General features: G+C 39.9%; 1 protein-coding gene across 49 annotated transcripts in view; it reads right to left on the reverse strand.

The window, feature by feature from the left end:
• The window catches only part of ZBTB20 (zinc finger and BTB domain containing 20), an 863,676-nt gene that overhangs the window by 129,929 nt on the left and 706,518 nt on the right, over positions 1-27,229 (reverse strand). For 2 of the 49 annotated variants that reach the window (XM_070794527.1, XM_019984414.2), the window contains exon 1: positions 25,147-25,507. The exons of 45 other annotated variants lie outside the window; for them this stretch is intronic. The gene's annotated coding sequence lies outside the window, so the exon portion shown is untranslated. Of the gene's footprint in view, positions 1-1,265; positions 25,102-25,146; positions 25,508-27,229 lie in introns of those variants that run through there. 2 more of the 49 variants (XM_070794623.1, XM_070794159.1) reach the window with 1 other exon arrangement.

Below are 27,229 nucleotides of genomic sequence, written 5' to 3' on the forward strand. Positions count from 1 at the left end.
TTGAATCAAGAGAGGAAGGACCCTGTATTAGAGACTGGAAAGAATTAGGAATTTTTCTAGTACCCCAAATCTAAAGGTCGAGCCATTGATTTCAGCTGTTCTATGCATTTGGACATGCTTTCCCTTCAGAATCTACTCCAAATTCACTGCCCTAAGTAGCTCAGAAACAGGGCTCTTGAGGCCTGGCTGCTCCGCTCCTGCCCGTCTCTGAGAGGGTATTTAGGTCAAGGATGAGGGTGGAGCTGGGGATGAAGCAGCAAAGAACCTGGCTGAGTCCTGAGTCTGTTAGCTCCAACACACTACCTAATCTCCCAGTCATTTTGCTTACAGCTATATCTCAGTATACAACACAGCAGAATGATTTCCTACGTGGTGAACAAAAATCGAGAGGCTAAAACCTAGGTAATATGATTGGTTCAAGTAATCTGGATATGGAGAAAAATCACTAATAGCAAGCTTAAGACCAAAGAAGTGATCAGATCACCCAGGCATTTCTCTTAAAAAGAAGGGAGGAGAGAAATAATACATGTAAGTGTCTACCATGTTTCAGACACTATGTTAGGGGGTTTACATATATTATCTCACTTAATTCTGACAGAAACCTCCCAGAATAGAAGTAACCATCCATTGTTCTTCAGGTGAAGAAACTGAGGCACAGCAAGACAGTGGTTTAACCAGCCTCACAAAGTAGAAAGTGCTTTATGACATTCCTATATGGATCTAAGTTTGTCCAGCTACAAAACTTGTATTCTTTGCCAAAGTTTGCCAAGCAGGAAACCCAGAGGTGAAACAACTATGAATGCCATCAGAAAATATACTTAGTGACTGCTATACACTGCTAAAATTGGGTGCAGACAGTTATACAAATACAAACACACAGTTACTACCACCTTGACATTTAAATATGCTAGCATGAACAAACTGACATTGGACCCACCAAAAAAGAATATTACATGTAGACAATTCAAATGACTCATGTCCAGAAGGGTATTCTTTTCCAGCCATAGAAGACAGTCTACCTGGCACTGAAAAGCTTTTGTAAAAATAGTGCTTAAAAACAAATGAACAAAAAAAATCCCCAAACTCTTTCAGTATCAGAAAAACATGCACAATTCCCACAAAAATCTAGCACAATCAATTCTCCAATAATTGCCAATCATAGGGATTTTTTTTTTCCTCGAAAAAAATTTAAAGGTGAGCACAGAGTTTGTGCATAAAGGCTTCCTTTTCAATCCAGGGTTGACATTATCACTGCCTCTGCTTACCTTGTCTTCGTAAAGTGTGGGAAGGGAAAAAGGTTTGAGTTTTTCTTCCACATATGAAGGCTTAGCTGTGGGGAGAGGTTGTTTAAATAAAAACACCGAGTTTCTTTCCTCGTGGTAGGCTGGGGCATTAGGAGATTCTCCTCCCCATTGCAAGCCACCATTCACACACACACACACACACACACACACACACACACACACACACACACACTCCAGATCAAGCTTGAGGGGTAGAAAAAGAAAGAGGGGGGCAAGAAAAGTGGGGAAGGAAGAGAGGGAGGGATAGGAAGAGTTGCTAAGGAAGTAGTGCCGAGCTCCAGAGTGCTCCAGAAAGTGAAAGTATGCGAAGAGCCCGCTTAGAAGCTCTCAGCTCCTAGCTCTCCAGGGATGGCTCTTGCAGAGCATCAGCTGCAGAACTCAAGCTTTCTGTGGCCAGGATGGCGCTGAAAGAAGGAAGATGCTGGGCAGGGGCTGGAGAGTAATACTGTAGAGCTTTCCAGCCCTCCCACCCCACACTGTAAACAAATCTATTCTCGAAATACTGTAACTTCCCAGGGTATATTCGAATGCAAGGAAGAGGTACAACTAAGATGAAATGTGATGTGAGAATCTTTTTATCATTTACTATGGCATGATTTAAATTTAAATTATTATTTATCGACCGCAACCTCTCACTGCCACTTGATAATCATGATTGACAGCATGTCGTTTTAATTACTTTGTGAAAGAAATAACAAAGGAGGCACTGAGGTAGACTGGGATTGTATTGCCGTAATAAGGACACATGACCAATATCCCCAAATCAACAGCAAAAATGTTGATGGCATGGTCCTGAAGTCATAGGGGTTTGTCTGCTTCTTCCACGGTCAGAACCAAAGGTGAAATTTAAGGTGTGATAGGCCCTCAATAGGTGGTAACGATGGCTACTGCTGTTAGTCTTTTTTGAGTAAAATTCACAGCTGGGATTCCAAAGATTCTCCCATGCTGGAACCTGCATCCACATTAGCTTTTCTGGGGTGTCGTTACACACAGGGGAGGGGAAGGGTGGAAAAGAAAGCATCCTCGTCTACCACCTTGATGGGGGTGAGGTGAAGGCCACGGAGAGTAGGAGAGTAACGGAGGTGCAGTCAGTCGGCTCTCTCTTGACAGACAGCAGTGTGGGACGGGGTGTTGGGGGGGGGAAATCCACACACTTGTATTTTGCTAATGTAAAAGTCCCAGTGGAAACATTAGCACTCAAAGACATTAATGTGGATTTGGGACACTCCCTGAAGGATTTTGATTCCATTAGAAAAAAAAAAAAGACAGTGACAGATATAATCCTGCTTTGATATGTTTAATGCCATTTAAAGAGAAACTGCACCTATTTACCTCAGGCCGGGACACTGTGAGTTCAAAAAGTGAAATAGCAGTTCTCAGTGCAAAGAAAAAGCTTGGAAAATATTATGTGAAAATTAATTTGGCACGCTTCTTTGAAATTTTAGATTTCTGGGATGAGCAAATGGGTACAGTTTTCTTTTAACTGTTTTTGAACACCATGTGTTGAGAAGAAAACAACAGAATGGCAATTGCTCATCCAAAATGCTAACTTGTGGCATGGCACAGTCAAGATGGCCTGCCACAGCCAAAAAGCAGGTGTGTGCTATGCCTCTCACTTCAGTAGCATGCCCGCCACATGTCCCTGCATTCGGCAACCTCTTGCATTTGCTTTTGGAACCTTTCTGAGGGGGGACAGTAAACATGACTCAACAGAACGTCTAGCCTGGGACGGCTCCCCGGCTTTCTGCGAGACAGACTCTCTGAGAAAGAACGAAGGCAAAACTGGAATAATGTATCTAATTTGGAAATCTGTGACCTAGCATGGAACTGACTGGTTTCAGATCATTTTGTGTGGCTGAGGTGGAGGATCAAATCAGGTTGGAGAGTGATGGTGACGCTTTTGCGTGGCCGGACAGGCTCTAAGCAATCGGCTGTCTCATTTGGGCAGAGGACACAGTGAATGCGCCTAATAGGTCATATGCACCTAATGTAAAAGCTTGGCGTAATAAACCTTCACCCCTCAGGTCCACGCAGAAGCTCAACACACGTGATGTTCACAATCATTTGGTGTGCCGGGGTGCCAAAGCTTCCTCAATCTGACGTTATGAATCTGATATTACATTTGTTCCAGAAATTAAAATGCTTTTATAGAGACTAGGTCTCATTCAACTATTTAACACTCCTATGAGGAACAGGAGACAGAAAAAAAAAAAGATTTTTCTTCTGCCCTGTAAGAGGCCTGATAAAGAAACCAAATTAAAACTCATGACCATTTTTTAAGCCTTAGCCAGGTACTATGTGGAACGAAATCTGAAGATACCTGTGTTGCAAGTGTTGACAAGGTCTGAAATAAAGGTGTAGATGGGGATCAAAATAAGTATTTCAACATAAAGAAATGGGAAATTATTGCTTTATTCTATGATTTTAATTGATAAATCAATAATCATTTATTAAAAACCTACTATGTGAAAATGCTATTAGTGAAGAGGAGGGAAGAATGAAACCTATAAATACTAAGTTGGGGAAAAATCCTAGAGCTTTACAGATATAACTGAATGATAAACTCTGTAAGCTGCCTTCTGGGTTGGCATTTATGGAGTTTAGAAATGCTAGTTTGTTGCCAAATACTTATATGCTACTGTTAATTTCATTTATTAAAATTATATTATTCACTATGTACCTTTTATTTCTGATGGTACATTCTAGGTGTTGAAGGAGACACAAACTGTATATAAATACAATCTCTGTATTTATGAGTTTACTGTGCAGTGATAGGAGTGCACAGGAGTGATATCCTGGTGTAGGACAGTATGTAATCAGTGCCAAGTAAGACATTAAATAAGTGCTTTAACAGTTCAGAAGAAGCAAGACCTCTTGGCTATGAAACAGCCCTTCCATAGATTGACTAAAGTTTCTCAAAGCAGGAAAGGAAGGGATTGGAACCAAACTTTAAGGCACCAGCCATCAGTACACAGAGGGGCTAGCTATCTATGAAGGGAGGGATATGTACCCTCTATCAAAGCACCTCTCACACTGAGTTGTCCTGTAATCAGTGTTGACCAAGAACTTGCATGGCTGAAAGAGGAATCAATACGGATGTTAGGCCAGGTCAGTGGTTCTGCATTAGCCCTAGATATTCAGGTGATTATTAATTCACTGTTCTAAGTTGGCATTACAAAGACATCATATTTTTTCCCATAGAATTATGAGAAATTCTGTCTTTTATCCACATCAGAGTAAGGGGAAGTACAATTCAGGGCTCTTCCTTGCAAGTGAGGAGAACACTTTGCCCATGCAGAATGCCATTGGTACAGAAATCACAATGTTTTTCAGAACAGCAGCAAATGAAATTCTTCACCTCACCTTAGGTGGGTGAGTCAGAATCCATGCTCCCTAGAAACAATGACAATGGAGTTGGGGTGTGGCAGCTAGGTTGGGATTACATAAGAAGGCAGGTTACCATTCAGCAGGAAACAGAATTTGAGTACCCTGACTTCTAGGTCTGGGTTCTATCTATAGAATTGCTTTCTTTTTCCATTTTTTTTTCCTCTTGGACACTCTAGCCCTTTACATCACGAATAGTGGCTTTCTGTAGTTGGTCTCTCTCTCTCTCTCTCTGTGTCTTTTTAAAAGGAAGGATGGCTTTACTGATGTGCCTTTTGTAAAGAATTCAAGGTTGTCTGGATCTTCAAAGAATGCAATTGAAAAAAAAATACTGTTTCTTTGATTCAATGGTGCTTACATTTGGGCAGAGTTTTCTTTTTCCATCCTCAAATACAGTATTTGAGACAATCTGCCCACAATGGAAAGCTTTTAGAGCTTCAAAAGTGTAGGCGAACCAAATCAGAATTAATCTCTGTGAAAACGGAGACTCGGGCACATGGAGAAAGTTTAGAAAAAAAAAGAAATCTGGGCAGGAGGCAGTCCCACAGAAAGATGCTTGATATCTCTACTAATTTAAGATGAGCTGGAGTAGAACAGGTGAAGAAGGGCCATGGAAAGTTCTAGCTGCCATGTGATCTGCCGTCTTGATTCTATTCATTTACCTTGAGTCTGTGTTATCAAGGGGTTTAGTTGATTTGCTTAAGATGTGTCTTGTGGTCTGACTGTAGGAACCCAGTGAAGGCTGATAAAGCGGAGTCTAGGTTAACTGGGCCTAAGGTGAAGTGGCCAATAGCTATTCACTCAGAAAGGACTGACCAGACCAGTCTGCAGGGCATCTATAGCAGTGCTGCATTTTATTATCATATTAAAATCCATGCATTTTATAGGGGGAAAAAAAACTGCAAACCACAGAGGCAAAAAGGGTAGATGATTATAATGATCATCTTTGAATACTTGGTGTATGCTCATCGGTTTTTCTTCATATGTGGATTTCTCTACATATGTCATCTCATTTGATCCTCATGCTAACTATGAGAGGTTGATATTTTGCCCGTTTTCTTAGTGAGGAGCCTAAGGTTCAGAGAAGTTAGGTGAGCATCCTCTGGTCACACAGCTAGCAGAGGCTAAGCTGGGATTCAAATCTGAGCGGTAGGACACAAAGCCTGAACTCTTTTCTGTGCCTTGTGCTTTTCATGGCATGAAATCAGTGTTGGGGGAACTCTGCCCAGCATCTCTGGTTAGCAGAGTGAATTGCTTTTATCATTTGCCAACATGTCATAGAAAAAAACCAAAACAACAACAAAAAAATTAAAACTCCTGGCTCTAGGAGATTTCCTATCAACCACCTGAAGTTTGGCTTGGTTACATATTATTTGAATATTTGACAATCTTATAAAAAGTCTAACAACAATAAAGAATTTTTCATTTAGGCTAGCTTCTATGTTAGTTAAAAATCTCCTATTCCTACATAACAATGTGCCGGGGGGACTCTCTCACTGCCAAAAACATATCTGAAAACGCTGAAAAGTCAGAATTTGGGGCCTATATACTGACTAATATTACCAGCTGTGAGTCGGCTTGAACATCAGTAATATGATATTTCCCGCTACAATTTGATTTGGTTAAAATGTGTTTGAAGTTCACCCTTCTATTAACTAGAATTACCACCTCCTGAAACTGGAGGGCCCCTGAGAGCAGGCTGCTAGTGCAATCCAACCTCCCACCTGCCATCAGTGCATTTCCTGGCAACAAATACTATTAAATTGATAACTACAGAAATAGGTCAAAATGTCTTTTCAATAGTTGCTAATGTTCCCCTAATGTTCCATCTCCTCCCTTTGATTCTCCTGCTAACATTTTCTCTAACATCACAGGAACAACAACTAGTCAAGAGAAATGCTAGAAGATGGAGAAGCTGGCAGCCGTGGATAGAGGAGGTCTTAGGAGTTCCCCCAGTTCTCAGATAGAAAAGCTAAACTTCCCTAGGGGCCAGGGGCCCCAAACTCAGCTCTGCTGCTCAGTTGACCCGGAAAAAAAAAAGCCATGTCCCATATGAGCCTTCATACCCTCCTATGCAAAAGAGGAAAACTCAAGATGACTGATTATTCAAATTTGCAAAATGCTCAGAGTTCACAGGAGATAAGAGTCTTGACCAATCTCAAAGCAGTGGGGTTTTAAACTTATGCACACTATGTTCATAACTATACCTGTTAGAGCCTTGGCTCTCCAAGGTAGAAACCTACTTTTATATAAAGAAATGACATCACAGCATGTTTTTGTGACAGAGACCCTCTGCGGTCATCCCAGGTTTGATTATTCACCATGTAAACCTGCATTTTTTCACCCCCTTTTCTCTCCCAGGAAGAAAATTGGCTTCTCTGAGTTCGTATCACATATGTGACCGAAGATAAAGAGGCAGAGGGGTGGGCACAGCTGTATCAGGGCACAACTGATTCTAGGCAGATAGTCTGGCTTCAAAGAGAGGCCACCTCCCTGGGGCCAGGAGTACAAGCCCCCTTGTTAATGAGGTACAGTTCAATTTCCAGCACTTCAGTGAGGCTAACGTATCTTAGTGTGGCTGAACCCCTCATGCCTGGGTGCTCTGATGGTTTCAATCCCCAGAGAGTTACCTCAGTGTAAAGTAGTTTTGAATTGGAGCTGGGGAGAGGGGGTGGCGGGGAGAGGGATAATTCTGGAACAGGGAGGTTGAAGGAAAAAAATCAGATAAACGCAAGGACCCTGGGTCCCCGAGGCAGAGGAGAGGAAAAAGGGGGTGGCCATGAGCCAAAAGTACTCAATCTGTTTAGCATTTTCTGCTCAGGGCCCTGTCCAGAGCTGGTGAACCACTGAAAAATCTCTTGAGAGACCCTATGGTCTCTGAGTCGTGTTTTCAGCTTTCCTCTGTGCCACAGGTGTGTTGTCACTAGACAGGAGATCAGCTGATTTGAAACTTGCAAACTTCAGCCTACCTGGTTCAGGCAAATCAAGGTTATTCTAATCACTTGTAATTTAAACTTATAGAGACCACACAGTCTGCCACTTCTCCATCAGATTCTTTCTGCCCGCCTTCCTTTCATGAGGGAGGGAGAGCAGAGGTGTGGAAGAGAGCACACCAGGAGAGGAGGCAGGAAGGGTAGAAAGGGCTCGCTTTCCTAGGTTTCTGCTGTGAGTGGGGCTTTGTGTCAGGTAAGCCTCTCTCTGGGTTGGCTCCAGCAACCCAGGAGACACTGTTAGTGTTAGGAAGTGTTTTACAGGTTCAGGGAGGCTAAGTAGCCTCATGGAGGCTACTTAAGGTGGCCAGTCAGGTTCCTTCTCCCAGCTCCTAGCTCCTCTGGCATATTTCCTCCTCCTCCTGGTAATGGGTCTTCCCAGGTGGCACTAGTTGTAAGGAATCTGCCTGCCAATGCAGGAGACAGAAGAGACACGTGTTGGATTCTGGGGTCGGCAAGATCCCCTGGAGGAAAGCATGGCAACCCACTCCAGTATTCTTGCCTGGAGAATCCCATGGACAGAGGAACCTGGTGGGCTACAGTCCATGGCTCACAAAGAGTCGGACCCGACTGAAGGGACTTAGCATGCCCATGCACCTGATGATGGGAGCTTAGAAACCGGTTTACAAACCAGTCATCTAGAATATATCTTTTGGGAATATTGAGGATGCCCTGAACCATCAAGGGTATATCTGGCTGGGAGTCAGGAGCTTTGAATTCTTCTGGTTAAGACCTAGTCCTACCAACCTTCACTAAAGACACATGCAGACACTTGTATGGGATCTGGTCATGACCTCACATCCCTGCCATTCACACTCATCAAGGGGGTGGCAGGGGTGTGAAAGCACCAAATTCAACAGAATCATTCTCATTAGATGTTGTATGTAGATTAAAGAGAGGAATTCCCTCCTCCTAATGCCTGTTTGGGTAAGAAGGAAGGAAAGATTGATAGGAGCTGAAAGCAGACGGGGTCATGAGAAAGATGTGGAATACACAGCAGCAGCCACGGTAGGAACTTGAGAGAGCCTGAAGGCAAGGCTAGAGCTGGGACATAAAATTGTTTTAGCTTACATGGATGTGTTTGATCACACAATGGATGGAAACTCCTAGTCTATGCTAGATGTCCTGTTTAAAATCTCCACTGAATCGTTGAAGTCTATTTTAACTATTCAATAACAGGCAAATACTTCATTACCACAACTATTTCTCCCAAGTATCAATCTCTAGCAAAAATAATATTTGGCTGAGACCACTACAACATTTCTGATGACAACAAAAGACCATCTGGATGATAACCAGCTTGAGGTGTTTGCAGGAAAGAAGGAGAGATGCGTTCTTCTGAAACATAATGTACAGATAGAAATCTTCAGAGTTGAATGCAAGAATTAGCTTCTGAGAAATTGAGAAAGAGGTTCATTTTCAGTAGAAGAGGATATGTGACTGATATCTTCACTTGGCATGCTAGGAAAAGATAAGTTCCAGGCAGGATCGGCTATGTAATCTGTGGGGCACAAGGTAACATGAAAATGCAGGATCCCTTATTAAAAATCATTAAGAATTTCAAGACAACAACAGCAGCGCATTAAACCACACTGAGGGCCCTTCTGAGTGCAGGGCTCAGTGTGACAGCGCAGGTTGTACAGACAGGAAGGTGGTCTTAATTCTAGCTGTATTGTTTCCACCAAGGCATTCTAGCCCCATTGTCACCAAGGCCTAAATTAAGAAAGATGCACCGCCACTCTCAAAACTCTCAGTTCACCCTGTCTTCTTAGGGTACAGATGCAACTGAATTCTGCAGGGAGGATCAGAATGGTCTGCCAACATGTTTAATAGATTGCAGTTGTGCTGGCTTCTGCTCCATTTGTTACAGCCTCTAATCCCCACTTCTGTTACAATCTAAAGATGCCTAGGATATCAATGACTGGGGAATTGAAACATAAAAACACAAATTTCCCTGGAAAAATGAAAAACAAGCAAAAATAATGAAAAAGAAGTTGAGTTTCCTGCATATAAGTCCTACCCCTGATTTCTTTCTGGCCTTACCTTGAGCAGGTCTTGGGCATGTGCATATGGGCTCAGAAAACAGGTGAATTACCACAATAAGTCTTTTCAGTTTGGAAAAAACAGAGGAAACAGGAGAACTTGGTCTTAGCCCAGTAGAAACTTGCTGGGTTCACTAACTGTGTACTTGCTCTCTCTTTCTGTCTGTCTGTCTCATTATGCTAAGTTGGAGCTATGACTTCACTCTCCGTGGAAGCTAAGTTTCTCTTTCCTGGATGCTTGGAATGGCCAGAGAAAAGCTATTAGAGGGTAATGGTCATGTCTAAAAAATCACATTTATTTATCTTCACCTGCCCTCCTCACGTCATTATCATTCCACTGAGGTCTGTATATAGAAAGCAGAGATTAAATAGCCAAGATGAACATCAAAAGAATAACAGCAGTACCGAATAGATGAATGTGGCCTCTTTCCCAATGGTCTTAGGGGCTTTATATATACTGAGCCTGATTCTTGCAGGGGCAGACCAAGAGCCTGGGCAGATGCCTGGGATGTTTGTGTGGGCTGACGCTGACCCTCTCCTAACTATGTATCCCTGTTCCATTTTCTAAAAAACGTGTCTAATATAGAGAACTAGTTCATGTCTACAGCCAGAATTATACTTTGATACTAGACCTTGATTTAGGACTTTTCTTAAAAAAGGTATCTTTTGTTTTGCTTAACAGGTTTGTACTGCCTTGAGTAAGGCCACTAGGGTCCATAAGTAGATGGAAATGCATTTGACTTTATAAGTCAACTAAGTCTAGTTACACTTAGTTTTCAAAATGTCTTCCATTCCACGGAGATGATATAGGTTTGGTCATCATTTTCAAGTGTTTTAACAATTGGTAGGGCTTCCCTCGTGACTCACTCGGTAAAGAATCTGCCTGGAATGCAGGAGACCTGGGTTTGACCTCTGATTCGGGAAGATCCCCTGGAGAAGGGAATGGCGATCTGCTCCTGTATTCTTGCCTGAAGAATTCCATGGACAGAGGAGCGTGGAGGGCTATAGTCCATGGGGTCGTAAGGAATCGGACAAAACGGAGCCACTAACACTTTTAACAATTGGTAATTAGCAGAAGAGATCTTAAAAAATATAGTGATTGACCTTCACCACAGATGCATATATAAACTCCTGATTCATTTACTCTGAAATCATTCTCCCCTGCTGGAAATAGATAGCTATAATATATACATTTATATATGTGTGCACAATCAGCCTTAGCAATACCGCTGTGAAGGAGATGAGGATAGATGGTTTTCTATTTATTTGACAAATACACTATTACATAGACAGGTTAAGTGATTTGTCCTATAAGGAAAGGTGGAGATGAAAAAAAAAACAAACAACAAAGCCTGTCACATCTGTCCTCAGGTTATACCACTCTAGAATTGTGTAGCCATTATTGCTTTTGAGCAACTTGATCTAAATGTTTGGCAAGGCAACTTTCCTGAAAAAAGATCTTACACTTCTTTCTTTTCCATTGGTACTTTCTTTCTCCCTCTTTCTTCCTCCCTCTGAGATCATTATAAACTATTGGTAAATGTGGCTGCTCTAAGTTTATGCTTGCTCTTCCTGAGTTCAGATGTATTTTAGCTCTTCAGACAGCATAAGAAAAAAAATCATCTCTGAAAGGTAATAATGATAAATAATGCTGAAACAATGGGTTTGAGTTAATGTCATGGCAACAGTTGATATGGGTACAAGTGAGGTCTTGGACTCACCATTCACAAGAGCTAGTCTACTGGTTCTGAGTTGACTTAAGAAGAAGCACAGGCTTCTCTGAGGCAGAACACACTTGTCAATTCTCTGCTGTCCTCCTGGGACTTCAGACATGGGCCAAACCTTTCTGCTGCACCTTTCTCTGAAGTGCTGCAACTTGGAGCTGTCTCTGTTCTACACTAGGGCTACATCCTCTAAGTTCTTGACCTCAGATAGCCCTTCTCTATTTTGGTACATATTTGCATGATGCTCACGGTGCTATATTTGATTTAAAATATTGGCATGACTGTTATTTGGCCAAGGAAAGACTGTTTTGCTATCACTTTAAATCTTTATTATCTATTTTGCTAATTATTTATGTGAATAAAAAATATCCTCAACTTCTTGCCTCTTTTCATGGTTCTGGTTAATGTTTCACAATGTTATCTCACAAAATACTTGGGAAATACAATTTGGTTTTAATAAGTCCTAAACAAAACACAATTGTGAAAGAAAACTGATAGAGAACGATATAAAATAAAATTTGAAGGTAAGTGTGATGTTACTTAGTTCTGAAATATCCATCACTCTTAGTACTTTATAATAGAATGCAATATTGCCAAGAAACTTGTTACCCATACTAGTTGTTTTTTTAATGAAGGGACAAAGTGATGTTTCTTTTCTGATGATAAGAACTGCAAGCCCAGCAGTATAACGGCACCCGAGTGGCGTCTGAGATGTGAAACTGGCTTCAGTGATTTCTCTTAATGGAGACTGCTCAGTCAAGACCTTCAAGCAAGCTGCTGCTGTTTAGGACCCAGACTCCACAAGGAACGTCCCGGTTCCCTACAGAACCTGGGCTGGCTGTCATCCCATCCTGTATCCAGTCTGCAGTCGCTACTCAGTCATGTAGAGCGTGCGTCTGGGGACGATACACAGTGGAATAGGAAAGGCTACAGAGCTCTGTCGTACCAGCACGTTTATTGTAAGGAACTAGTTATGCTGCAACTGCTTTGCTCTTTTATATTCTAGGCAACACACTGGTGAATATAAGTCATAATGAACATATTCAACATTTTTTTCCATCAGTTCAATACATTATTCATAAATATTAGAGATGGAAAAGACCTTGTTGATTATCAAGTCCAAACTTTCTTTCTGCACTGCCCTTTCCCCTCAACTGTTGTTGTTAGCTCAACAAAACAAGACAATGACAAATCACATGAAGAGAGGAACAAATTCACAAGTTTAACAAGTAAAAAGGAAAGCTCCACTGAAGTCCGTATTGAGGGTGGGGAAGTCCAAGACCTTCCCTTCCTGCTGGTGGAGCTCTGAAGACTAAGAGTATGGTAGCCCTTTGCTGTGAAGATGAGTCAAGGGAGAAAAATGCTAATTTCTTCTCTTGAGAATCACAATTCAAGGTAAAGCCCAAGAGGCAATCCCACGTCCTTGGCCAAGTGCTTTCTATCTGTCTCTACAACCTGGTGTGGATTCAGGCATTCTTCTCTCCTGTTGGAATTTGAGATACTGACAATAATGATAAAATGAAAATGTATAAATGAATAGAGAGTTAAAACTACTAGAGAATGCTCCCTGGGATTATCTGTACTATCAAGATAGGAAAACTTTGCAGATGCTACTGTCTCTCTAGAGGAATAAATGCTTGCATTTTAATATTCTCAGCAGCTGGTTCCTGTTGAATGCCATCAGGATGATTCAGCCACCCACCAGGAACACCAGTAACAGCAAGTGCACACAGAGAAATCTGCAAAACTTTTCTTCTCTTGATGCCAACACTATTACTCTGGGAAAGTCAGAACCCTTTATTGAATTACCAGTTCTACTAAATGTGACCTTGTTCCCCTCACAAATACGAACTTGCTCTCAAATAAATGGAACTTCTGGCTGATAAAGATGCAGCATTCTTCCTGATTTGAATACACCCCGCCATCAGGAGCTCCTTGACTATGGTCATGTGATCTGCCCCTTTAAATTTTCTCACTATTCACTGTAACCCCGAAGAACCAGTCAGGTCCGCACACATTCCAAGTCCACCTTGTAGGCCATCCTGCCTACAGCTGACCCTACACATGTAATGCTATATCTCTAGCCCCACATGCCCCAAGTTATTTTTCATTTCCCCATTTTTAGAAGTCTCTCATTTCCACAGAATGGAGTTGTACACCCAGAAAACAGAAATGTGAAGATGAACTGCATTGACCCTAGATTTCACTGATACAGAATTATCAGACCATATTCAACTTAAGACAAAAAATTCTATACTTGCCCCCTTCTTCAAACATACCAAATTAGACACTAAAAGAGAAAAATGCCAAAGATGACAGCTAGCTATCAAAAATGTCTCACTGTATCATTTTCTGGTCCCCAAAGTAAAATCTAAAGACATTCACCACAGATTCAGGTGCTCTCAACAGCCATGAAAATATATGGCTGGAGAGGGAATCTATAAATGTAATGAATACACAATTGGCTTATAACAGATGCAACTAAAATTAAATTCGATATCTTGACCCGCTCTCCAAAGTGAAAGTTTCTAGTTCAGGCTGCAGACAGAGGTATAACCAGCTCATTAATCACATGAACCAGAACTATAAGCTGACACTTCTGGAGATGCTTCAAAGAGCAGTCCTGCACGGCTGGGGGGTCTGTGGGGAACCTGAAAGGGAAGGCAGAGCTGACAGTTTAGAGTGAGCAATACTGCTGTCTTTTATGGTATCCACAGGTCAGCCAGGGTGACTATTCTAAACTTCCAGAGAAAAAACGGAAAGGTTTTGTAAGGAAGTAATGGGACCTATGGACTTGTATAAAAAGATTTGATACATTTTTATTCAGTTCCTATTATGTAAAAGTAATTGTGATTGTTGCTTGAAGGGAAAGGGAATCTTAACAATAGTAGTAGTAACAACGACAATGATATTGAGTGATGACTACTCTCTAGTCATGGTGCTGAGCCTTCTATATACTTCATTTCAGGAATTCTTACAATTTCCCAACAAGGTAGTCAGTAGTGTTCATTTTCCTCCTTTACAGATGTGGAAACTGAGGCCCAGTGAAATTAAGGGCATTACCCCAAATTACATAGACCTGTTCCTTACATTATAAATAAACACACAAATGGCTAATCTATAAGACAAGACAAAAGCCATTAAAGGACAGAGTATTGTAGAAATAAAGAAGGCAGAATTGCTTCTGCTTGGGACCACCGGGGGAAAAGGAACAGGGGTGTGGGAATGTAGTGTGTGCTTAGGAGACAAGGAGTAGCCTAGTTAACACAGCACTTTCTGATTAGAAGTCATATTTTGATAAGATGGTAAGATACATTGATCTGTACAGGAAGATTTCTAAAAAGAAGGACTTCTTTCTAAAATATTTTCTGACTACAATTTCTCAAAAATTTTTTTCTTTCTTTCTTTTTCTCTTTTTTTCCATTGGTGGGAATAGGTGGAAGAAGAGAAATGAGATACAAGCTTACCTTGGAGGGGATAGGAGGATCATGTAGGGGGAGCAATGTCAGGAGCAGAGGGTATCCAGGGAGTCCCAGGGTGGGTGCAATTTCTTTCATTTCCCAGAATGCTGTATCCTTATCACACATATTTGACCCTTGCCCAATATATAGTAGGGTTATTGGTATCAAAATAGGAACCCTAAAGTCTTGGTTACTCTGCTTTCTTCTTCAATTACTTCTGGAATTTTTTTTTTTTAGAAATTTGTTTTAGGGGGTCAGGCTTATGATATAGAGTAGTAGCTAGAAAACTTGAATTGTAGTACAATTTGCCTTCCTCATCTTGAGAAAGTTTGATCGTTTCTCTGTTTACATTTTCTTATTAGCATGGTATAAGCTCAAAGAGCATTTCTTCTTCTGTTGAGCAGCCTGCCCCTCTGGTGAAAATAAAATCTTGTGCTTTTCCAAAAATTTGCCATTCTTCTCTGTAGAACCACTGGTTTACAGAACCCAATGTATAGCACCACTAGTCAAGATGAATTCGTGGAGATTCAGTTTCTCTGCTTTTCAAGCTTTTATTTTAAACAGTGTTTTCCAAATGTAAGTTGTAATATATGAAATACATATTTTAAAAAATTCTGCATGGTCTTGCACCAGATATTCAGTATTCTTTTCTGGAGAGTTTGATAATCCACTCATCCTTATTGAGATATCTAAGGCTCCTTCAAGCTCTAAGATGCCATGATTATGATTCTATGATGCTGACACTTGCTTTGTCGACACTTAAAGCGGAGCTTTTCAACTTCAAACAATAGCATAAGTTGCTATAACAATTACACTTACATGAATCTTTAAGCAAATGTACATAACAGCTCTTTACAACTATTATCACACTGGACAGCCACAGCCAAAGCTTAGGAGGTTGTTAAAATTCTCTGCAAAAGCAAATTCTGATTCTAGAAGGAAAAAGTACTGTTTTTCTATCTACTTTTAAAATTAACTCTTTTTTTTTTTTTTTTTTTGGTATCTGTTAATTCCACAGCCAGCTATAAGCTTTAAGCATCTCCAATAACTTTCATCATTAGCTTCCACTCTGTCATGACTTCTGTATCTCACCCTCCTGACCCTGGCCACTGAGGTCACTCTTCCTGATGTAATCAAGCATGCTTCTTTGTCGTTACATTCGTCACAGTGCTCATTAGAATTATCATCATTCCTACTGCACCTTAGGTCGACGGAATTAAATGTGCTTATGTGATTTGTTGTCATTTTAATTTTTCAGCCAGGATTTCTTCATCCAGAAGGACAATTTCATTTTATCTGATCAATAAATAACTAGCCAGTCAAATGACTCTGGAAAGACTGGTAGAAAATCATTCTTTGGGGCAAAATCTTAAGTCTAGAGAGGTTTTTAGAAACCTGGAAAGTGGCATTTCACTGACCTGGAATCCATAGGTTCGAAATATACTGATGTCAAATTAGTCTTCCAATATAGTAAAGCAGTAAGGATAAAATATACATGATTCATATTTAGGTGTGTGTTGAATTTAATAAATTAGTTGGGAGTCAAGGTATTTTTGAAGAGAATTCAGTCTGTCCACAGTGACTAATTCACTGACTCTCAATAGCCTAAAATATTTTTTGCTGTAGCTTTAACCTCATTTTTTTCAAGATAAAGAATATACATAGACTGTGAAGTGGCAATGCAGACCACTGTGACCTTCTATATATTCCTCAACTTTTGCTCTTTCTATGGTCAGGGTATGTACAAATAAATAAATCTACAATAGTTTAAATCTAGAAAATTTTTTTTGGCTAAACTCTGAAAACATAGCTTAAGTAGAGTTGAAGTGTGGCATCTCATCATTTCTCTATATTATAAGGCTTACAAATGCCACCTTATAAAAGATATATTTGTTTATTTTCATGTTCAATCAAAAGTGTAGAGTTTCAGGTCTAGGAATGGATTACAGATCGTTTTCTCCTGGTTATTTTTGGCTTTAAGTATATTGATCATTTTATCATTTTCTTGTTTTAAACTGCTTTAAACACAGCACAAATGTTATTCTCATCATGCCAGAAATGGGTTTGGAATTGATTTTGAGTTTCCATCAATTTTACTCTTTGCTCTCTGTGAGAAGTTTTTCACTTGGTTAAATTCAAAAGGATAGTTTTGTTCAAAAGATGTCAGAATACAGCATTTGGAGATCCTTAGCTGGACAAGAAAACTGACATTTTCTACTTTTCAAGAAAAAAAAAAAGTAATAAAATTTTGCATCTATTGCTATGGACTTTATTGAAATTAGGGAAGAATCATTCATATGAATGCAATTTCAAGGGCTTCCCCCCTCTTTCTCTTCATGTAAGTGTTTGACAAAAGCATGTATCTTCTGAGAAGCTGGCCTGATTGGTCCAGGTTGGCACTGTTTCAGTGTTTGGCCTACGGCGGCTGCTTAGGAATAATTTCGTCTCATCCTCTCTATTTTCCTGGACTGTATCGGACTCAGACACGTGGTATGCAAAGGAAATCCAAGTCCCTTAAAAATGCTATTTCTTTTGGTACTAAAGCCAAGCCCAGTTCTACTTTGGCCAAATGATCTTATCAAGATTTACAAGAGATATTCAGTAATATCTCCAATCTGGGAGAAGACATCCCACTAAGAAAGATCATTTACTACATACAGAATACATATATCTTCTCATCCGCTACCAGGGAAGGACATGATCAAACTTATCCTATTGTTACCGAGAATAATATAACACCGATGCAAATTTTATGCCATTATTCATTTCAATTGATTTAAAAAGAAATAAACAAGTAGTTCTTTCCATATTAAAGCAGATATACTGAAGATCTATTTTCAGTTATTGCTGAAAATATTTTGGCTTCCATAAAGGAACCGTCCTAACACTGCTGCTTTGCCCTCCTCTGTGCTGTCACAATTCAGAATTTGTCACATTTCAGCCAGGTTCCCTAGACTAATTGGATGAAACAACTGCATTACAGTATCAAGATTCCTTTGCAGAATCAAATGAGAGGAGATCTGCACAGTTTATATAGCCTGGAAGATTTGTAACCAACACAGTCCAAATCCTATATGTTACAATACATCTTTCTACGTTTACAGTAATAATCACTTTTATAAAAACTGTTATGATTTAACTTCACACTTAAGAACATCAACAAACATAGGGAGAAATTTAGATATATAACCTTCATTTCCCACCCCATCCTTACTTCTCCCCTGTGCTGTTTCGTGTTTCGGAGCAACATGCTTACTCTTTTTTGAAGAGTCACGAAATCTCTTCTCTAGCAATCTAAGCCCTTGATTTTCCGTGTGTAGCATGACACACCTTGAAACAGAAAGCCCCACACACCAGAGTGGGACGTTAATTTAAATACAGACTTAGGGGGAAGAGCTCCATCTACTGAATCAGTTAGATCACAGTTTGTACCCTATAGTTATCCCATTCACTCCTTTCAACCTCTTAAAGACTCTGAGGAGAACTGAAAAGTTACAGACCCCCCAAACAGCTTTGAGTCTGATGCCATTTTGAATACTTTCCAGTTTCCCCGAGCCTCTTTCCTTCGCCCTTCCCAATCTCCAAAGCTTTCCATGTTTCAACATAAAAGAAAAATGGGATGCTCTGCTGTATAAATCATACCTGGGAAAAGGTAGAAAACCATTGGCAATAGAAAGACAAGCCCCAGATAGCTGACGGGAAAGCAACAGAAAAAATTCACTCTACCTGACCCATTGGCAGCCCAGGTAAGAAGCAAAGAGAAGAGTAGCCTACTTATTCCTCTTGCCTTGCATCATCGCTGGGGAAGTCTGCAGCCACCCAGGATCAGCTCTTCTGGGCTCTCCCCAGTTGCACAGTGTTGTTGTGGCATTGGGAATTTGCTGTGGCTTCGTAAGATTATGGGGATATGCTTCAGCAAGCCAAAAAAGTCACAAACAAAATTCAGGAGAGAGAGAAAAAAAAAGTACAAAAACAGCTGATCTGACTGGGGAAGCACCTGGCATTTTCCTACATATGCCACAATTTTCTTTGGTATTTCCTGGTTCTATGATCAGAAAAGTTATCATATCGTGTTTATTACTTTTGTTTTTTCAGGGTTGCTGGTGGCGAGGGGCGGTACAGTGACAGCAAACAGAGTGGGGAGCAGCAAGGTAAAGATCACTTCTACTTGTGTGAAAGCTTTCCAGGGTATCACGAGGTTACAAAGTTCCTTCTTCAGAATACTGAAGACGTACAGAAATCATATATAAGAAAAAATAGCCATAGTCTTACTGGATTGAGAGAGAAAAAAAGAAAAAACTTTTTAATATGGAACAAAGCAAATCGTATCTGAATAAACCTGAATGTTAATATAGCTGCATAGGATTCAAGGGTATGTAAGACATAAAAAGACTATAAGTTAAGCTAAATTATTAGAATAAAAAAAGACAGTAATAAGTATATACACATATTAAATCATCAGAGGGAGGCAACAGTTAGTTGGATTTTTAAATTACAGAAAAATACTAAAATGTAATAAATTAATAAAAGTTTGGATGAATGCTAATCCTCTTTTATGCAAAAATAGAATGAATATAAATGTAAAGTGAAGCTGTGAGTGTGTGTGTCTGTATGTGTATTTGCACAAAGTATTACTGACTGACATTGAAAGATGCTATGTTACATAGAAATGAAAACTTTGAATTATTTTAAATTGGGCATTTAAAGTATCAAATTAACCTGGCAGGTTTTTTTCTTTTAAAAAATATTTTTAATTTTCAAGTTCTGTTTTAAATCATGGAAAGAAAAAAATAGAAAAGCACTGCATAGATGCACAATATGTATTTTGTAAAAAATTACATTTGCATTTCTTAGAATATTTAGTTCTCAAAAAACGGCTAATTGGCTTTTCTTCAAGCCTCTGCAAGACACAAGACAAGTTCAGTTCTGAGTCAAGAAAAACTATGAGAAATTTCACCTCAAAATGAAATTTATTTGGATAGTTATAAAGGCCTGAAAAATGAGATTATCTCCACCATAACTATAACAAACAGCTAATGAATAAATAAATTCTGACAAGAATCAATAAGAACTGCAAAGCCTGAGAGGGTCATCGCAGACTTGAAAAAGGTAAGCAAGTGAGGAAACATCAAACAGAGTTAATGGAGATAAAGCATTCTGAAAAATGGCAAGTGTTAACAATCACCGACAGGAAAGAATATACTTCCACAGGGATGACAACAAGAAAATGAAACAAAACAACACAAAACAACTGGAAATATATATTTCCTGGAGCAAAGTATGACTACTGATTCAGCAAGAGGAGAACCTACTTCTTTGTCACTCCCTTTGGAAGCCTTGCTTAAAAAAAAAAAAAAAAAAAAAAAGGTTGCACAAAAGATACATGTGTTCTTTTTCTGGTATTATTACAGGCCCACCTAGATTTAGATTTAGCTTTCGATTCCAGATGAGATCAGACATGTTCAGACTAGCACATCCTTGTTCTGTAAGCACAGAGCTGCTATCATCTCACTGGCAAATTCTCGGATCCCCAAATTTATGCACAATAGATGCTCTTAAAAATTTTCTACTTCAGTCAAATACCTCACTGAGTTCAATTTTTTATTATTTCACTCTGCTAGTATTAAGCCGAAAAGTTAAGGCAGGCGACTCCCATAAGAAAGGAAAGTTGAATAGTACTTACCCTAAGTATAATGTGCAAGCCTTAAAGGGGGAATCTACTTCTGCTCTAGGGTTTTTAGAAAGGAATCCAGGTCTAAACTCAGCTCTTGCCCTTTTCCCTTCTGGAAAACTGAGTAGACTCACAGAAGGTGGCTCTGAGAAAGATCTTACAAATCAACAGCCTTACCTGTGGCCATTCAGAAGACTGCACTTTGGTGTGTGTTTAAAACTATGAATAAAGTCAGATACAGCGCATGCTCAGCAGACAATTTAAAAATATTTATAACATTGTTGTTTCAAAAACAAATTTCCTCAAACAAAGCAAAACTCACATTTCTGATCCATGCCAAGTTTAACGTTCTGAGACAAAGCTGTTTTGGAGTTTTCCGCTGGGGAAAAAAAGGGCTTCTAAAATTTTTTGTTGAACGAAAAATAGTTCTCTCTTCCCTTTTGGGTACTCTTAAAGAGGTGGAATAAAATTTGCTCTAAGTTTCAACAAAATCCACCTCGGGCTAAGATAAGGCAGTAGAAATTGGAGATCTATAAAAAAAATAATTTTGGAAAGAGTAACAAGGAACTAAAAACTATGAGTTTAAAGAATTTAATGATCATCTGTACCTTCAAGGCAGTCGTGTTTATTACTATACAAAAAAAAAATCTTGATACAAACAGGATATATTATGTATACATAACTTATGCATTGATAAGAATAATGCACAGACAACTCTTGCATATCTAGAGAAGTTATGTTTTACTTTTGCTAACTAAAATCCGAACTCCTGAAAACTGAAAAAGAAATATATCAAAAATACAGGAGAAACCCAGGAATAATGTCAGTATATTTCCTCTGTTTTTCATAGCAGGCATGGAGAAGAAGGCAATCACATATCTATTAAATTTTGAGTTACACAAAATAAAAATTGGATCAAATACGGGTTTTAAAGTCCTAATTACTGCAGCAGGAATGCCTGTTCCCCCTGGCTGGGAATTTTTCCTCTTTCTCCTCCTGAGTGTCCCTAAGTATTCCATTTTATCATCTATCACCAAACCCTGCATGGCCCACAGATCTCCTAGACCTTATTTAAATTTCTCACGTAAGTCTCTGAATGACTTTCAGCCCCTGCTCTACTTTCCAGGGGTGCTCATCTGGCCTCAGAAAAGCTCCACAGACACATCGTTCAGTATTTCTGACACTTTCAAGCTCAGCAGAGGGTGCCAAAAAAAAAAAAAAAACCCAAAAAACGATATTAAAAAAAAGTTTATTAAAGTGAAACTAGGAGTGCAGATTTGAAGAAGTTGCCTCTACTTTAATTTCCCTCTCAACTCAGCACAGGTGTTTCCTAACTTATACTATTGTGCATGCTGATGAGGGGGAGGGTGAAATGAAGGTGAGAGAGTGGGCTAAACACCGACCAGGACCAGCAAGCATTTCGGATCTCTAGCCTCATATGTTAATGGACGTGTCTAAAAATGGACCCCCCAAAACGCCTAGAAGGAGGTTTCTTTTTGGCAAATGATTAAACCAGTATACTGAAATAATTAAAGCTTTGTCCTTAAAGAAAGCATCAGATCAACAGAACAGAAACAAAGATAAAAATTGCACACACATATGCATGTGCACACACACTCTCTCACACACAGATACACACAACTAGCGGGTGAAGGGAGAGGGAAATTAAATAAAAGAAAACAAACAGAGTCCTAACAGGCCATTCTCCGAAAAGGAATCTAAATAAAAAGTCATATGATATCTGATAGTGCAGGACACGTCGCCAAGAACTGGAGCGGATTGCCTACAGGAAGAAAGAGCCAGTGTATTCCAGCTCAAAGAGCTTTTCTTTCCTCCTCCTCTATTTTTTTTCCCTTTTCTCCTTGACTGTGAATGTGTTACTCTCAGGTCAGATGCACGAAGAATCGCAGAATGACAGCTATCACCTTTCCCTACTCCTGGCGGCACGACTGGCTGATAGGAGCTGCCTGAGTTGGGATCGAGAGGGGCTGGTGCAGCTTTCATATGAGCCTCTTCAGGAGCCCCTCTGTCTCTTCCATAAACCCCTTTGGTCACATCAAAAACAGACACCCCCTAAAAAGTACAAGCAGAAAACAAAAATGCAAACACAACGCCCATGGCAACAAAAGAGTTCAAGACAGAAAAAAAAAATCAGAAACAAGTCAAAAGGGAAAAAGAAGAGACAAAAAAAAGCTCTTGCTTTCAATATAAAACTTTTTCAAGACCGAGTTTCTTTTCTCTTATTTTAATGACTTTCTTTTTAAAGATCTTTTTCTCCTTAAGCACTCTTAAGAGCATTAAAAATCTCTACAGAAATACAGAAAAGTCTCAAGGCAAAACACTATAAGAAGTGAGTTACCCTAGAGAAATTTGGATTTGCCAAAAGTTCCCCTCATTCTAATGTCTTTTAGCGAGTTCAAGTGCAAACACTGGCCACCTAGCTCTTGTTTTTTTCTCTGATGGGTCATTACTGAGGCAACACATACACACTAAGGTTTTCCGAAAAGACTCCTTGTTATCAAGTTACTTCAAACATAAGGCGCTCACACCTCCCAGCCAGAAGGGTTTACTGACTAGACACCACTCTCTGCCCTGTTATATATTACATCCCTGAGAAGTAGTTACATAAATGTATTCTAAATATATGGAACAATGTATATATCTATATTTTCCCTACAGTTTCCCACCCCAGGGACAAAAACAGATTATATTTTCAGTGGATGAAAAAAAATAAAAGGAAAGGAAAGAGTTTCTGAACCTTGAAACAACTGTTGTAGCTGGTTTCCACTTAGTTAAATAGTTATTTGTAGTTAGGTACTGCCTATAGTATATATTTAAGGATTTTTGTGGTGCTTGTGAATTTCCCCCTTGTTCAGTTTTGTGTCTATTAAGTATCCTAAAGAGATTTTCAAATAGCAATCAAAATATAAACACATTAGGAGGAAAACTTTTAGAAAGAAAACATTGAGTTTACAATTCAAGGATGTTAGTATAAAGATATAAATGTACAGCATATATAAAAGGTGGAATTGTTTACACATTTTGCACAGACAGTTCACATGATTTCTTTCTTCTTTTGTTGGAGCATTAATTTGAAAATGATAAGCACTCTGGAATGTTTGCTACAAACACAAATTTATGGTGAAAATACACATGCATAGGCAGAAAAATCAAATGGAGAACACGCAAAGCTACGTGGCCATCAGAATCATAGAAAAATCTCTGTCTAGACTATATTTCGCTTGAACTAGTAGATCACGGATGGGCAGTAATCTCTCTGGGTTTTTTTTTTTTTTTTTGCCATTTACATCATTAAATAGAAACAAAAATATAATACAAATATCTGTTCCTTTAGTACCTTGTCTTAATAACTGACAAGCGACACAGCGGTACCTTTTAAACGGATGCAAAAACTTGTGAGACCGAATGAACTAATGTACCCCATTGGTATTTTGGGAACCCAAATCCCATAGTTAACTTTTTACTCAAGTGGCAAAAGTAGAAGATGTTCTTGCCACTAAACTGATTATTTTGTGGAGTCTTGTTCTCTGCCCCACAGGATTTTAGGGACCCAGAATTGGGTAAAAGAGATAGTAAGAGAGGATGTATCCTGAACAACTTTTATTGTGAGTAGAAAAAAATACCATGGAGTGAGCATAAGAAAAGTCGGATTTAGAAAGATTAAAAGAAGAGAAAAGAGCAACATATCCAACTTAATTAGTCTTTTTCCTTTTTATTTTTTATGTATATATATATATTGGGGTGATGGGGAGAAAAGATAACTGGATTTCTTTGGGAATGTCTTTGTGTCTTTATAGAGTGAATGTTCTGTTCCTGTCTCTCTTTTTAGGCGAAAAACTAATAAAAATAGAAAAACATATATCAGACATTAAGCTCACTCCCCCCACCACCCCTTCCCTTTGTAAAGAACTCTTTGTTCTCTAGTGAAAATGCTGAAAAATCCCCGGGCAGCTACTCCCTGAAACAAGTGCAAAACACTTAGAGGCTTTTGGGCTGGCTGGGAGCCAGGAACCCTCCCGCTGTCTGGTTAGAAGAGGAAAAAAAGAAGAGAGAGGGAGAGGGAGAGAGGGGAAGAGAGATGGGGGGGGCAGAGAGAGAGAGAGAGAGAGAGACAGGAAGAGAGAGAGAGAGGAAGAGAGAGAGAGGAGAGAGAGAGGGGAGAGAGAGAGAGAGAGAAATTGGAGCTTCCTTTAATAGACATAGGAAGCAGCGTTTTTTTTTTTCTTTTTCTTTTTTTCAAAACTGGCGGTCAAGCGTTAAGTAACTCCCGTCTAAATCCACCTGCTAGAAATGAACTTGGGTAACCCCCCAGGGGTGCACAAAGACAGGGAAGACAGTAACGTACTCCATACTCTTTCCCACCCCCCGTTGTACTGCTTCCATTCTTTCTGCTCCCATACACAAATGCCCACAGATCTCACACCACCCCCTTACCCCCCAACAACAAACACAGCGAAATACATGCTCCCTCAGTCTCCTAAAAAAAAAAAAAAAAGGCTTTTCCATCTCCGTTGCGACACAGTGATAAGGGGTAGCGAACATCTCATACCTGGTGTGAATGCTAATCAGTCAGGAGTTCTCCTTTTCCCAAGACAGGGAACTGTTTCCTTCCAAATTTATTAGAACCTCCTCCACTGCCTCTTTGAAAAACCTTCTTTGTCACCCTCTCCCAAGTCCCGATACTTCTTTAAAAAAAAAATGGCTTCGGAGCTCCTTCTATTCTTGATATTGATTCTCTCTCTCTCCCCCCACCCCTCCTCCTCTCTCCTGTCTGTGTCTCTTCTGAGTGGTCTATTGATAAGTCCCTGGAGGCACTGGGTCAGCCTGCCCGTAGGAAACCAGACACAATGCACAAATCTCCGAGTGCCATTCTGCCATCAGCAAGCAGACCACGTTTAGGAGAGAGAGAGAGGAGAAAAAAAAAAAAAAAAAACAGTAGAGCAAGAGACAGAGAGAGAGAGAGAGAGAGAGAGAGAGAGAGAGACCAACCGAGGGAGGGAGAGACCGAGAGAGAGGAGAGGGGGGGAGAGAGAGAGAAGGGGGGGGAGAGAGACAGAGGGAGAGAGAGAGAGAGACACGGAAGGAGAGAGAGAGAGTGTGAGAAAAAGACTGATTGGAACAGGAGGGAGGGAGAGAGAGAAAGGGAGAGGGAGAGAGCGCGCGAGAGGGAGAGCGACACTGCCAGTCAGGTTAATCATCCCTACTTTAATTAGCTGTTCGGCTTAGACATAAAACAATTGAATTTGAATGATCTGTCAGCAGGCTCGGCTGAACCAAAGGGGAAAAGCGAATATTACAAAAAGACTGTTGGTGTGTTCTGATAAGCAATACTGCTCGTACTGACAAATCCTCAAAGGGGGAACTATTAAAACTTACAACTAAACAAAAAGTGCAAATATAAATGGCACTAGATAGAGGTCTTTTTTCAAAAATGGAGTTTTCTCCCCTAGTTTTATCAACGGTAGATATTTATATGCAGGTGCCAACATATTAGGGTCTGTGTGTAATGTGTGAAAGTTTATTAACGATGGTCTAGGAGTGTAGCAGACAGATGCTGCAGAGAACAAGACAGGTACAGTCGGATGCCGAGTCTAGATCTTGGAGGGAGACGGATGCTGGAAGAAGAGGCACCGTGGCAAGAGATCAGCACAGACAAAGTCAGTGGGCAGACAGGCAGACAGATTTTAGGCACGGCACGATCTCGTCTAAAAAGGCAAAAGTTCTGATGCAATAATAGGTGCAAAACAATCCATCCATCCTCCTCTCCCGGGAGCACTCCAAGGTACAGTTAAAATAGATTAATCTTTGTGACAAACAGAGCTGGCAAGGCAGACTATGGCAGACACTGAAGGCGATTCGCAGACCCAAGAGTACCAGAGCCGGGAAAAGCCACAGAGATGAATCTCTCCAACGCCCTCATTTAGCAGATAAGGAAACTGAGGACTAGAGACTCAGGCTAATAAATCACAAGGGCAATGGCAGTGTCGACATCAGAACCCAGGGCTCAAGTGGCCCATCAGATTAGCCAACTTCTAGCTTTCTTTACAAATTCTGGCCCAACAGGTATGGAAATCACTGTTGCCTCCAGAATAACCAGATACTTCCATCTATATAGTTAGTGCCCAGACCTCTAATTTTTAAAAACATCTAAGTGGCTAACTGGAAAAAAAAAATCTTTTTTTTTTTTTTGGTTCATTTTGAATTCTAGGGATTTAAGTGCTTAATTCGTTCTCAGAGAAAAGCAGAAAACTATAACATTGTACAGGCCCGGTCTCAGCAAGTTATAGCTGGTGCCACACTCCAAGCTGGTGAAGACCAGTGGATCGATCTACAAAGACCTCTCCCAGAGTTTGCAATTCTCTTTGTGAATTTCATCTGCTATACATCACCAGGTAAAAAGATGTGGTTCTTTCATACAGCTCATTTTTAAAATATAGGCACACTGTGGGTGAAAGTGGTTGTCTTTCAGCTTACAGTATCATTTTCAGTCACGGATGAGATTTGTTACCTGGAAGATGTGCTATAGGCAACTCTTCCTATATATTTCAATTGAAACGAGTTACTCAATTAGAAAGGGGACACTGTATCATCTACCCACATAATTGATGGTATCTTTTTAGAACACACATGAT

This window comes from Bos indicus, chromosome 1 (assembly GCF_029378745.1).
Source record: "Bos indicus isolate NIAB-ARS_2022 breed Sahiwal x Tharparkar chromosome 1, NIAB-ARS_B.indTharparkar_mat_pri_1.0, whole genome shotgun sequence".
In the NCBI taxonomy this organism is placed as follows: Eukaryota; Metazoa; Chordata; class Mammalia; order Artiodactyla; family Bovidae; genus Bos; species Bos indicus.